The 14,509-nt window shown below is 39.1% G+C and overlaps 1 pseudogene; it reads right to left on the minus strand.

Annotated features, from left to right (window-relative positions):
- Positions 1–9,005: 9,005 nt before the first annotated feature.
- On the minus strand, positions 9,006–9,609 carry LOC131906420 (Ig kappa chain V-III region PC 7940-like; annotated as a pseudogene).
- Positions 9,610–14,509: the final 4,900 nt, after the last annotated feature.

Raw genomic sequence — 14,509 nt, forward strand, 5'->3', positions numbered from 1 at the left:
TCACAGGAAATGTTAAATTATTAAATAGATGACTATATTGCATATGACATTGAATTTCTTTCCCAGATGAACATCTTTCCTTCTTATTTAAGACCTACTGAAGATTTTGAGATGACCCAAACTACACTCTCTTAATCCCTTCAGTCTCAATCCCTTCAGCTCTAGTCAGAACCTCTTATACAGTGATGGAACCACTATTTAACTTAACTTCCATGTAAACCAGCCCAGTCTTCACAGTTTCTGAATTATGAGGCTTCCAGCTAAGGTGCCTGACTTGTTCAGTGGCACTGGGCTAGGGATAAATATCAGTGGGGTGGTGCCTGATAATGTGGGAGTTTATTACTGCATTCAAAGTTTAGGAAGTCTCTATACAGAGAGGCTTCCATGAACAAAATCTGTCCTGCTTAAGGAGACCCAGGGTCCATCCATGCTGCATCTCTCAGGAGAGACTCTCAGGAAGAGATTCTCTGAATCTATGTGAGAGAATAACATTAGAGAACTCAAAGCACCCAGTCAGAGCTGAGGGCTCTTTAACACTTGTTACAACATGCACTTAAGATAAACCCATTAGTGGCTCATCACCTTCAAACAATGTGGATGACATACTAGCAGAGAAATAGAGACAATAGGAGTGCCTTCTTTATCTATTTTTAATTTTCATGTCTTTGGATGTTTTGGCTGCATGCATGTCTGTGCATGACCTGTTTACCTGGTGCCTACAGAAGCCAGAATAGGGAGTCAGAGCTTCTAGAATTGTAGTTACAAATTACTATGAGCTGCCATCATGTGGGTACTGGGATTTGAATCTAGACCCTCTGAAAGAGCAGTGGGTGCTCCTAGTCAATGTGAATCTCTTCAGACCCACAAATGCCTTCTGAGTAAAGAAAAATGACTTTAAAGAAAAAATGAAAAATTCCCTTAAAGAAATGGAGGAAAAGACAAACAAAAAATTGGAAGAAATCAATAAACACCTTAAAGAAAGCAAAGAAAACAAAGGGGAAAAAATCAAAGAGGTGAAAAAAAACAGTTCAAGTCATGAAAATTGAAATAGAAGCAATAAAAAAGACATAAACAGAGGGAATGCTAGAAATAGCAAATCTGACTAAACAAACAGGAACTACAGACAACCATAACCAACAGAATAAAAGAGATGGAAGAGAGAATCTCTAGTGTGGAGGATACATTAGAGGAAATAGATTCAACAATCAAAGAAAACACTCAAGCCAAAAAAGTCATAACACAAAAATGTCCAGGATATCTGGGACACCATGGAAAGACCAAACCTAAAAATAATAGGGATAGAAGAAGGAGAAGAATTCCATCTCAAAGGCACAAAAAAAAATTTCAACAAAATCGTAGAAGAAAAGGTTCCCAACCTAAAGGACATGTCTATGAAGATACAAGAAGCTTACAGAACACCAAATAAACTAGACTCCCTCACCACATAATAATCAAACTGAAAAAGCATACAGAATAAAGAAAAAATATTAAGAGCAGCAAAGGAAAAAGGCCATGTGACTTATAAAGACAGACCCATTAGAATAGCATCTGACTTTTCAATGGAGACTCTGAAAGCATGAAGGTCCTGGGTAGACATAATGCAGACACTAAGAGACTACAGATGCTAGCCTAGACTGTTATACCAAGCAAAACATTTAGTCACCGCACATGGAGTACACAAAATATTCCAAGACAAACCAGATTTAAACAATACCTATCCATAAATCCAGCCCTACAGAAAGCACAAGAAGGAAAACTCCAACCTAAGGAAGTTAGATGTACCCACACAAACACAGACAATAGATAAACCCAGAGCAGCAAACCCCAAAGAAGGGAAATACACACATACTACCACCAAAAAGATAACAAGAATTAACAGTCACTGATCATTAATATCCATTAATATCAATGGACTCAATTTGCATATAAAAAGACACAGGATAACAGAATGGATAAGAAAACAGGATCCATCTTTCTGCTGCATACAAGAAACATAACTCAACTTCAAAGACAGACATTATTTTAGAGTAAAAGGTTGGGAAAAGACTTTCCAATCAAATGGACCTAAGAAGCAAGTTGGTATAGCTAATCTAATATCTATCAAAATAGATTTCAAACTAAAATTAATCAAAAGATATCAAAAAGGTTATTAAACATTCATCACAGGAAAAAAAATCCATCAAGATGAAGTCTCAATTCTGAACATCTATGTCCCAAATACAAGGGCAACCACACACGTAAAAGAAATATTACTAAAGCTTAAATTAAATTATACATCAAGGCCCACACACTAATGGTGGGAAACATCAACAAGGAACTCCCACTAATGGACATGTCTGCCAGACAGAAACTTGACACAGAAAGGAGGGAACTAAAAGATGTTATTACTCAAAATGACTTAGCAGACATCTATAGAACACTTCACCCAATACAAAAGATTATACCTTCTTCTCAGCACAACATGGAACCTTCTCTAAAACTGGCAACATACTGATTCACAAAGCAAATCTCAACAGATACAAAAAAATTGGAATAACCCCCTCTATCTTATCAGATCACCATGGCTTAAAGTTAGAATTCAACAACAACACAAGCTACAGAAAGCCTACAAATTCATGGAAACTGAATAATGTACAACTCTTTCACCAATGGACCAAGGAAGAAATAAAGAAAGAAATTAAGGACTTGCCAGAATTCAATGAAGATGAATACACAACACACTCAAATGTATGGGAAACTATGAAAGCAGTGCTAAGCAGAAAATTGATAATACTAAATGCAGACATAAAGAAGTTGTAGAAATCTCGCAATAGTGACTTAACAGCATACCTAAAAGCTCTAGAACAAAAAGAAGTAAAATCACCCTGGAGGAACAGATTCCAGGAAATATTTAAACTGAGAGCTAAAATCAATAGAATAGAAACAAAGAGAAGAACACAAAGAATCAATGAAACAAAGAGTTGGTTCTTTTAGAAAATCAACAAGATAGATGAGTCCTTATCCAAACTAACCAAAAGACAGAGAGATCATCCAAATTAACAAAATCAGAAATGAAAAGGGAAACATAAAGAGACAATGAGGAAATCAGGAGAATCATCAGGTCATACTTCAAAAACATGTACTTCATAAAATTGTAAAATCTAAAAGAAATGGAAAATTTACTGGATAGGTACCACATCTCAAATTAAATCAAGACCAGAAAAACAATTTAAAGAGACCAATAACCCCTAAGGAAATAGAAACAGTCATTGAAAGACTCCCAACCAAAAACAGGCCAGGATCACAGGAAATCAGGACAGAGTTCTACCAGAATTTCAAAGAAGAGCTAATACCAATACTCCTGATATTGTTCCACACAATAGAAACTGAACGAACATTGGCAAATTCTTTTTATGAGACTACAGTTACCCTAATATTCCAACCACACAAAGATGCAACTAGGAAAGAGAATTACAAAATAATCTCCCTCATGAACACTGATGCAAAAATACTCAATAAAATACTGGCAAACCGAATCCAAGAACACATCAAAAGCCTTATCCAACAAGACCAAGTAGGCTTCATCTCAGAGATGTAAGGATGGTTCAACATACAAAAATCTGTCAATGTAATACACCATATAAACAAACTGAAAGAAAAAAATTATCATCTCATTAGATGCCAAAAAAGCCTTTGAAAATACCCAACATCCTTTCATGATAAAGGTGAGATCAGGAATACAAGAAACATGCCTAAACATAATTAAGACAATTTACAGCAAGTCAACAGCCAACATCAAATTAAATAGAGAGAAACTCAAAGCTATTCCACTAAAATGGGGAACAAGACAAGGCTGTCCATTCTCCTCATATCTATTTAATATAGTACTTGGGGTTTTAGCTAGAGGAATAAGACAACAAGAGAAGATCAAGGGTATGCAAATTAGAAAGGAAAAAGACAAACTTTTGCTATTTACAGATGATATGATAGTATCATCAAGTGACCCCAAAAATTCTACCAGGGAACTTCTACACCTGATAAACACCTTCAGTAAAATGGCAGGATACAAGATTAGCTCAAAAAAATCAGAAGCTCTCCTATATACAAATGATAAATAGGCCAAAAATGAAATCAGAGAAACATTACCCTTTATAATAGCCACAATAATATAAAATACCTTGGGGTAAATCTAACTAAGCAAATGAAAGACTTGTATGACAAGAACTTTAAGTCTTTGAAAAGAAAGAAATTGAAGAAGATATCAGAAAATGGAAAAATCTCCCATGCTCATGGTTAGGTAAAATTAACATGGCAATTTTAACAAAAGCAATCTACAGATTCAATAAAATCCCCTTCAAAATCACAACACAATTCTTCACAGTCCTGGAAAGAACAATATTCAACCATATGGAAAAACAAAATAAAACCAAGATAACTAAAACAATTGTTCAATAAAGCAACTTCTGGAGGCATTACCATCCCTGACCTCAAGCTCTATTATAGAGCTATAGTAATAAAAAAAACAGCTTGGTATTGACATAAAAACCTGATAATTGGACCAATGGAATAAAATTGAAAACCCTGACATTAACCCACACACCTGATTTTTGACAAAGAAAAAACTGCGTAATGGAAAAAAGAAAGCATCTTCAACAAATGGTGCTGGCATAACTGGATGTCAGCATGGAGAAGATTGAAAATTGATCCATATTTATCCCCATGCACAAAACTTAAGTCCAAGTGGATCAAAGACCTCAACATATATCCAGTTATAATGATCCTGATAGAAGAGAAAAGAGAAAGTATAGCCTTTAATGCATTGGCACAGGAGACCAATTCCTAAATATAGCACCAGTAGCACAGACACTGAGAGAAACAATTAATAAATGGGACCTCCTGAAACTAAGAAGCTTCTGTAAGACAAAGGACACAATAAACAAGACAAAACAAGAGCTTACAGAGTGGGAAAAGTTCTTCACCCACCCTACATCTGACAGAGTGCTGATCTCCAAAATGTATGAAGAACTCAAGAAACTAGAAATCAAAATAATGAGCAATCTAATAAAAAAAATGGGCTAAAGAGCTGAACAGAGAATTCTCAACAGAAGAACCTCAAATGGCCAAAAGACATTTAAGGAATTGCTCAACATCCTTAGTTATCAGAGAAATGCAAATGAAAACAACTCTGAGATACCATCTTACAGCTGTCAGAATGGCTAAGATCAAAAACACTGGAGACAGCTTATATTGGAAAGGATTTGCAGGAAGGGGATCACCCCACACACACACACTGTTGGTTGGAGTGTAAACTTGTACAGCCACTTTGGAAATCAGTATGGCGGTTCCTCAGAAAATTGGCAATCAGTCTTCCTCAAGACCCAGCTATACCACTCTTGGGCATATACCCAAAGACATACTTATATCTGTTCACAGACATTGTGGTAGAACTACCTCAGAATAATAATCCTTGGGAAACATTAAGCATGTTGAGTAAAAACAGAAAACAGCAAAGTGAAAGAAATTAATTTGGAATAAAGGACAAAGGACAGAAGAGAAAAAGGGAGGTGGAAGAAAGGAAGTAAAATGGGAGGATGGGAGTAAAAGAGAAGTAGAGGGAAGGGAAAGAGGAAAGGAAAGTTTAAGAATGAGAAAATAACAGAAATAAGACAGTGGATGAATAAAGGGAGGAGTAAAGAAGGAAAATCAGAAGGCAAAAGTAAAAAAATTTGGTCCAATTATTTACCACACTCTACCAAAATTCCAAGCATTGAAACTCCTTCTTTCCTAAGGCTTTGAAAAATCACTGCAAACTACTGAGCTGCAGTTTCTATGCCAGGCATTGAAAAAGGAGGCAAAGATAGGTACAGAGTTTATTCCATGGATTTATTTATCATCCTTTTGATATCATTGCAAATGTAAGCCAAATAGAAACTTGGCACTACCCTTCCAAATGTTAGAGACTGAAAAGAACAGTATGAGAAGTAGAAAATGTAATAAAAAAAAAAGAGTGAAAAAGCAAGATTTTCTCAAGAAGTCATGTTATAATCCAACACTGAAGCCCAACACTGACAAATTTTTCACTTTTTCTAAAAGTTCATATCCTAGAGCTCAGGTACTAAATTGGTGGTCATGTAACTGAATTTGTAGACCATAAAACATTGCCTATGACAAAAGATTATGAAAGCATGTCAACCAAATGTTACTTAAAAGAAAATGATTTTGAGATGTTTCTGGCAGTACAGACTGCTGTGGGATGTTCTGTATGGCAAATGTGTTGCTAATTAGTCAATAAATAAAACACTGATTGGCCATTGGCTAGGCAGGAAGTGTAGGCGGGACAAAGAGGAGAATAAAGCTGGGAAGTGGAAGGCTGAGTCAGAGAGACACTGCCAGCCGCCAAGATGATAAACAGCATGTGAAGATGCTGGTAAGCCACGAGCCATGTGGCAAGGTATAGATTAATGGAAATGGATTAATTTAAGCTGTAAGAACAGTTAGCAAGAAGCCTGCCACGGCCATACAGTTTGTAAGCAATATAAGTCTCTGTGTTTACTTGATCGGGTCTGAATGGCTGTGGGACTGACAGGTGAGAGAGATTTGTCCTGACTGTGGGCCAGGCAGGAAAACTTTAGCTACAACAGACCTCTGTTACGTAATTGGACTTCACTGTAGTCTTGATTCTGGACACAAAACATGCACACTTTACACTATGCACGTCAGCATATCATGTGACACAGCAATTGAGACACTGGCTCAGATTTCAGACCACTGCATGTTGTATTAGGCATTGCAGTCTTTTGCTGAACATACAAGACTTTCTGCCCTGATAAAAACAGTAATTTAGTCGCCTACCATTATTCCTAACCATGAAAGTATCAGTTTCATACATCTTTGGGTTCTACAGTGTTAGAATGTCTAACTCAACATGTTGCAGTTTAAGTTAATGACTTGACTTACATGAAAACTGCTTAAATGGTTTAGCTTGAGATTAGAAAGAATTTCAAACAATTCCTGAAATGCCCCTAAGCATACTTCTGCCACTTTCTCTAATGTATTGATGTGAATTGGGAATCTCAGCACTGATGATTATAAAAATCACAATATCTACTGATTCTGAAATATGTTGAAGTTGCACTACATAGTATGAAATCAAATATTCAGACAAGATCAATTTCATTTGTAAAATTAAGCAAGCACACCCATGTCACTAACACCCATATTTCATTTTATCACTAATAAATAATATTATAGTGTAACAAAATTGTTTTAAAACAAATTTTCTCATAATTTGTTATCAGTTAATGTTTATCTTATACCTACTTTATAAACCTGTATGCCTGGTGTTGCATTAAAGTTTCACAGGTGATATTGCACCATGCAACTACAGACACAGGTCCCAGAGGTCTCTGTACTGGATTTGACTTGAATGCCTCCTCCATGAGGAAAATATTTCATGATAACCAGAAGATACCAAGCAAATGTTCAAAGGAGAGAAGCAACCAACAGTCTCTCTCAGCTATGACACCTATGAACCCCAATGAGCAGCACTGTACAATAACCCTAAGAGGGCAACAATAGTATATATACCCAGATTGTAACCAACAGGTTTCTAATTGGACTTGAAGATCTACTCAACAAGAGGGAAATCATGCCTGGTACCAGAAGCCTCACCAACTACCCAAACTGAGTAAAGTCATAGAATAGCAAGCAGAGCAGATGTAGAGAAAAATAAGATAGGCATGCTAAACTGAGGAAAGATACCAAGTCACATGGCAAGGAATAGATAAGAAATATGGATTAATTTAAATTTAAGAGTTAGCTAGTAACAAGCCTGAGCTATTGGCCAAATATTTATCATTAACATTGAGTTTCCATGTCAGTTATTGGGGAATGGTGGGCAGGAAAGAAAAGTCTGCCTAAAAACACCAAAGGCAATGGGAACTAGCAGGAAAGCAAGAGGCTTGAGTGCATGATCCTCTAAAGTAGGACTTTGAAATCTCAAGCATATAGAAGTGGAAATGTGATATTAGGGTGAGAATGTGTCTGCAACACAAGTAACAACCTTCAGTATTCAAGCTCTGATTATGTTGAGAGACTGAAAAAAGTTTCCTGTAAGTTTAAAATGATTGTCTACTCAGTCTATTGAACACACACATACACACTCAGGTGCATGTGCACACACTAACGTGCACACATATGTGCACACTTGTGCACAGACACATGCGCGCACACACATGTATGATGTTTTTAAAAGGAAGTCTTTAATAAAGAAGTAAATTGAAAAATTATGAAGCATATATGGTAGTGAAAAGACCAAGCAGACACCATAACAGGCTGCTCAGTCTTCTCTCAGAGATCAGGCCTCAATTTCAGTTTCCTGAGACTTGAGCAAGCAGTTTCTGGGAGGGCCATGAACAAAAGACATAGTCCTTGCAGTAGCTCCCTTTCTGCATGTACTCTGACTGCTCAAGGTTCAGTCAATTGTCTACTCACCAACTTAGAGCTACGTGCATGGGTCAATGTGAACATGCAAGGCCAGCCAGCCTCCATGGCAGCTCAAGGACAAAGCCTGGGACTTGTCCTGGTCTGCCCAAACATGATAACTGTAACCCACCCCCAAACGGTAAATTCAAAGGTTACACACCCTCACCCAATCATATGATGTAAAGACTTGTACCACCCTATTTGCAGTTTTTCCCTTTAAAAACCCCTCACTCTGAGAGCTCAGGGTCATCCTCCTCCACCAACTCAGTCAGAGTATTGGACAGGGACCAATCCCAGGCTTGCTTGTTATCAATAAACCCCTGTGAGTTTTGCATCAGATATCAGCTCTATGGTGGTCTTGCTCGGGGGTCTTGCAATGTGGGCACAACAGTAGGACAAACACACATATTAGTTTAAGGGACCTGTTTCACAGCTTTTCCCTTTTTACAAACAAGATTCCTAAAATGACATGTTTGAGATGTCTAGTGAGAAATAGCTCAGAGACTGAACTCCAGTGAGCAGCAACGCCAGGAGGTTTTTGTTTAGCCCTGGAGCACTGTGGGAGGATACTCCCTACTCTGCTGACAGTAATAGGTTGCAGCATCATCAGCCTCCACGGGATGGATGGTGAGGGTGAAGTCTGTCCCAGACCCACTGCCACTGAACCTGGCAGGGACCCCAGATGCTAAGTCGGATGGTCCATAGATGAGGAGTTTGGGGGGCTGTCCTGGTTTCTGTTGGTATCAGTGTGCATAAGATGTATACTACCTGCACTAACACTTTCACTGGCCCTGCAGGAGATGGCTGCCCTCTGCCTAGAGACACAGGCAATGAAGCTGAAGACTGGGTCAGAACAATGTCACCAGTGCAGTCTGGAATGATAAACACAACTTGCTATCACAGATTTACTGATTTTGCCCAGTATTAAACAATCACGTATGTGGAATCTGTGTTAGTGATGAGCTACTCTCTCAGAAGCCATAAAATAAAAGAAAAACTTAAAGCCAATTAAATGACATAATTTCAATGATCAGGACACTAAAGCATGGAAAAGAACAAGGGCTACAAGGGATGTTCCCAACACTGCACCCTCTCACCTGGAACCCAGAGCAGCAGTACCCTCAGCAGGAGAGCGGCTGCCCCCATCTCTGTGAGCTGGATTAGAGGCTGCTTCATGGGCATTGGCAAGCTGCCTTTAAAGATCATTTGAGGAATCTGCACTGTGGTTAATGTCTCAATATGCAAATCAGCTCAGAAAAGCTTGATTCTGCTCACAGGACACCTGCTCTTGTGTCACTCTGGGGCAGATAGAATTAACTAAAAATTTTCTAGAGCATTTTATATTGTATCCCAAGTGATTTTGTGGCTGGCTCTGTGAAATCATCACATTCTGTTATTTTAAAGTTCCATGTGGGGAGGACACTGCCATTACTCTGCTTGCTGAAAAGGATGTGAGGTATAGGAGCACTGTGATTACTCAGAATTAAACTTTTCAGAAGGATATCTTTATTTGTAGTTTATGTGTATATGTGTTTAGTCTTTGTGTATGTCTGTGTACCACATGTGTGCCTACTACCCTCAGATTCAAAAAGAGGAAATTGGATCCCCTGGAACTAGTGGGGCAGATGGTTGGGAACTGCCATAGGGATGCTGGGAACTGAACCTATGTCCTCTGCAAGACCAGGAAGGGCTCTTATCCACTGATCCATCTCCTCTAGCTTAAACTAAGTTTTGTATATCACAGCAACATGTCTTGCATTATGATACTTCCCACCAAGAGAAAACAATTGGGTTTAATAAGATGGAGAAAGAACAAAGTGTCATGGTTAGAGGAAAAGGGGATGTTGGCTCTGCTAAGTAGCTTTAATCTAAATGTCACCAGGAGCAGAAGAGGCAGTGTGAGCTCTGAGCATGGGATGAAGAAGGAGGCTGGAAACCTAACTTAGAGTGGACAGACATCACTGAGGATAAGTCAGGTCTCTCCATCTTCTCACTCCAAAGCCAATGCTGAGTCCACATGAAGCCTTTACAAATGGGGGACAAATTTACCCTGTAACCAGTAACACTACCTCAGAATCCACAATTCCTGTCAGTCAGCATCCAGTTTAGGAGTCCCAGCTTGGTCTGTGAACGGAGTGACAGATATCCTGGCAATGTCCCTATTCTGAAACAGAAGGAGGATAATGATGCTGGGTTTTGTGACCCTCTGGACAATCACCATCAATTCCACACAGGACCACAGCCTTTAAGAAAAATCCCAGGTTAGCTGAGCAGTGAGGCTCTTTCATAATGAGCATTTCTCTTCTAAATGGCACCTGAACTGGAGGCATTAAAAATAGGAAAATATTGTATACAATGACAACCTTTCACCCCTGAATCAAAACCAACTTGGTTATAGTGTACACAGCTCTCAATATACTCCTAGATTTCATTTGCAAGAATACGGGTGGTCCTTATGTTAATCATGTATACATATATACAATGTACATGTATACATGGTAAATGAGATATATTTTAGATGTCTAATTCATCCATTCTTTTTCATATTGTTTAATTCTAACGTTTCTCTGATGGTTTTCAATGTGAATCTAAAGAGTGGTGCACTGAAAATACCCTCTGCTATTGTATCAGGACATATCTGACCTTCTATGTCCATTGCATCCTGGTTTATTTTATAAAATTTGAGTCCCAACGTTCGCTGCGTATACATGTGGAATTGTTATGTACTTTCAATGACTCGATTCTTGTAGTGATTTCCTTATGTGTTGGATTATGCTTTGTTTGGATTCTACTGTACCAGATATCAGCAGAGCTGTGCTTGAGCCCCCATCTCTAGGTAGATTTATTCCATTTGACTCTCAGCACATGTGTGTATCATTACCACTTATGTGTGCTTCCTGGACAAATTAGAGTGTTAGATGTAATTCTTTAACCTATTCCAACAATATTTGTATCTTTATTGGTGAATTGTCATCACATAAGGTTATTAAGAAATGTTTTATAATGTCTATAATTTGGGGGGATTTTCCAGATTTATTAGGTTGTTTTCCATTTTCCCTAGTCCTCAACTATATTGGAGTTTTCTAGCTTACAATGTTGGACACACTGGATACTTTCCTGATAGCCATTGTTCATCTGTTCCTCTCATAACATCAACATTTGTCTGTGCTCTCATGATTGAAACACTCTTTATCCTATGTGCATAGTATTTTATAGTATCTTCCACAGTACTGTCTTCATGGTCATGAAATGTCTTAGTTTGTTTTTTTTTTTATTTTTTTTTAATTTTTATTTTGCAATACAATTCAGTTCTACATATCAGCCACAGATTCCCTTGTTCTCCCCCCTCCCGCCTCCCTCACCTTCCTCCCCCCCAGCCCGCCCCCATTCCAATCTCCTCCAGGGCAAAGCCTTCCCCACAGACTGAGATCAACCTGGTGGACTCAGTCCAGGTAGGTCCAGTCCCCTCCTCCCAGGCTGAGCCAAGGGACCCTGCATAGGCCCCAGGTTTCAACCAGCCGACTCATGCAATGAGCACAGGACCCGGTGCCACTGCCTGGATGCCTCCCAAACAGATCAGGCCAATCAACTGTCTCACCCACTCAGAGGGCCTGATCCAGTTGGTGACCCCTCAGCCATTGGTTCATATTTCATGTGTTTCCGTTCGTTCGGCTATTTGTCTCTGTGCTTAATCCGACCATGGTCTCAACAATTCTCGCTCATATAAACCCTCCTCATTCTCTCTAATTGGACTCCCAGAGATCCACCTGGGGCCTAGTCATGGATCTCTGCATCCAGATCCCTCAGTAGTTGGATGAGGTTTTTAGCACGACAATTAGGGTGTTTGGCCATCCCATCACCAGAGTAGGTCAGTTCGGACTGTCTCTCGACCATTGCCAGCAGTCTGTTGTGGGGGTATCTTTGTGGATTTCTGTGGGCCTCTCTAGCACTTTGTTTCTTCCTATTCTCATGTGGTCTTCATTTACCATGGTCTCCTATTCCTTGTTCTCCCTCTCTGTTGTTGATCCAGCTGGGATCTCCCACTCACCCAAGCTCTCTTTCCCTCGACCCTCGCCCTTCACTACCCCCACTCATGTCCAGGCTGTTCATGTAGATCTCATTCCATTTCTCTGTCATTGGGCGATCCCTGTGTCTTTCTTGGGGTCCTGTTTTCCAGGTAGCCTGCCTGGTGATGTGAGTACTTGAAGTTCTAGCCAGAGCAATAAGACAACATAAGGAGATTAAGGGGATACAAATCGGAAAGGAAGAAGTCAAGCTTTCCCTATTTGCAGATGACATGATAGTATACTTGAGCAACCCCAAAGATTCCACCAAGGAACTGATACAACTTATAAACACCTTCAGCAACATAGCAGGATACAAGATCAACTCAAAAAAATCAGTAGCCCTCCTATATACAATGGACAAAAAAGCGGAGAAGGAAATCAGAGATACATCACCCTTTACTATAGCCACAAATGACATAAAATACCTTGGGGTAACACTAACCAAGCAAGTGAAGGACTTATATGACAAGAACTTTAAGTCCCTGAAAAAAGAAATTGAAGAAGATGTCAGAAAATGGAAAGATCTCCCATGCTCATGGATAGGCAGAACTAACATAGTAAAAATGGCAATCTTACCAAAAGCAATCTACAGATTCAATGCAATCCCCATCAAAATACCAACACAATTCTTCTCAGACCTGGAAAGAATAATACTCAACTTCATATGGAAAAACAAAAAACCCAGGATAGCCAAAAGAATCCCGTACAATAAAACAACCTCTGGAGGCATCACGATCCCTGACTTCAAGCTGTACTATAGAGCTACAGTAATAAAAACAGCTTGGTACTGGCATAAAAACCGACATGTGGACCAATGGAATCGAATTGAAGACCCTGACATTAATCCGCACACCTATGAACAAATAATTTTTGACAAAGAAGCCAAAAGTGCACAATGGAAAAAAGAAAGCATCTTCAACAAATGGTGCTGGCAAAACTGGATATCAACATGTAGAAGGCTGCAAATAGATCCATATCTATCACCGTGCACAAAACTTAAGTCCAAGTGGATCAAGGACCTCAACATAAATCCAGCTACTCTGAACCTGCTAGAAGAGAAAGTTGGAAGTAGTCTTGAACGCATTGGCATAGGAGACCACTTTCTAAATAGAACACCAGTAGCACAGACACTGAGAGAAACAATCAATCAATGGGACCTCTTGAAACTGAGAAGCTTTTGTAGGGCAAAGGATACGGTCAACAAAGCAAAGCGACAGCCTACAGAATGGGAAAAGATATTCACCAATCCCACATCTGACAGAGGACTGATATCCAGAATATATAAGGAACTCAAGAAATTAGACACCAAAATGCCCAACAGTCCAATTAAGAAATGGGCTATAGAACTAAACAGAGAATTCTCACCAGAGGAAACTCAAATGGCTGAAAGACATTTAAGGAATTGCTCAACATCCCTAATCATCAGGGAAATGCAAATCAAAACAACTCTGAGATACCACCTTACGCCTGTCAGAATGGCTAAGATCAAAAACACTGAAGACACCTTATGCTGGAGAGGATGTGGAGCTAGGGGAACTCTCCTCCACTGCTGGTGGGAATGCAAGCTTGTACAACCACTTTGGAAATCAATATGGCGATTTCTTAGAAAATTGGGAATCCATCTCCCCCAAGATCCAGCTATACCACTCTTGGGCATATACCCAAGGAATGCCCAACCACACCACAAGAGCACTTGTTCAGCTATGTTCATATCAGCATTGTTTGTAATAGCCAGAACATGGAAACAACCTAGATGCCCTTCAACTGAAGAATGGATAAACAAAATGTGGTACATATACACAATGGAATACTACTCAGCAGAGAAAAACAATGACATCATGAGGTTTGCAGACAAATGGATGGATCTAGAAAAAATCATCCTGAGTGAGGTATCCCAGACTCAGAAAGACAAACATGGTATGTACTCACTCATAACAGGATACTAGATGTGGAACAAGGATGACTGAAATGTCTTAGTT

This window comes from Peromyscus eremicus, chromosome 3, assembly GCF_949786415.1.
Source record: "Peromyscus eremicus chromosome 3, PerEre_H2_v1, whole genome shotgun sequence".
Lineage (NCBI taxonomy): Eukaryota > Metazoa > Chordata > Mammalia > Rodentia > Cricetidae > Peromyscus > Peromyscus eremicus.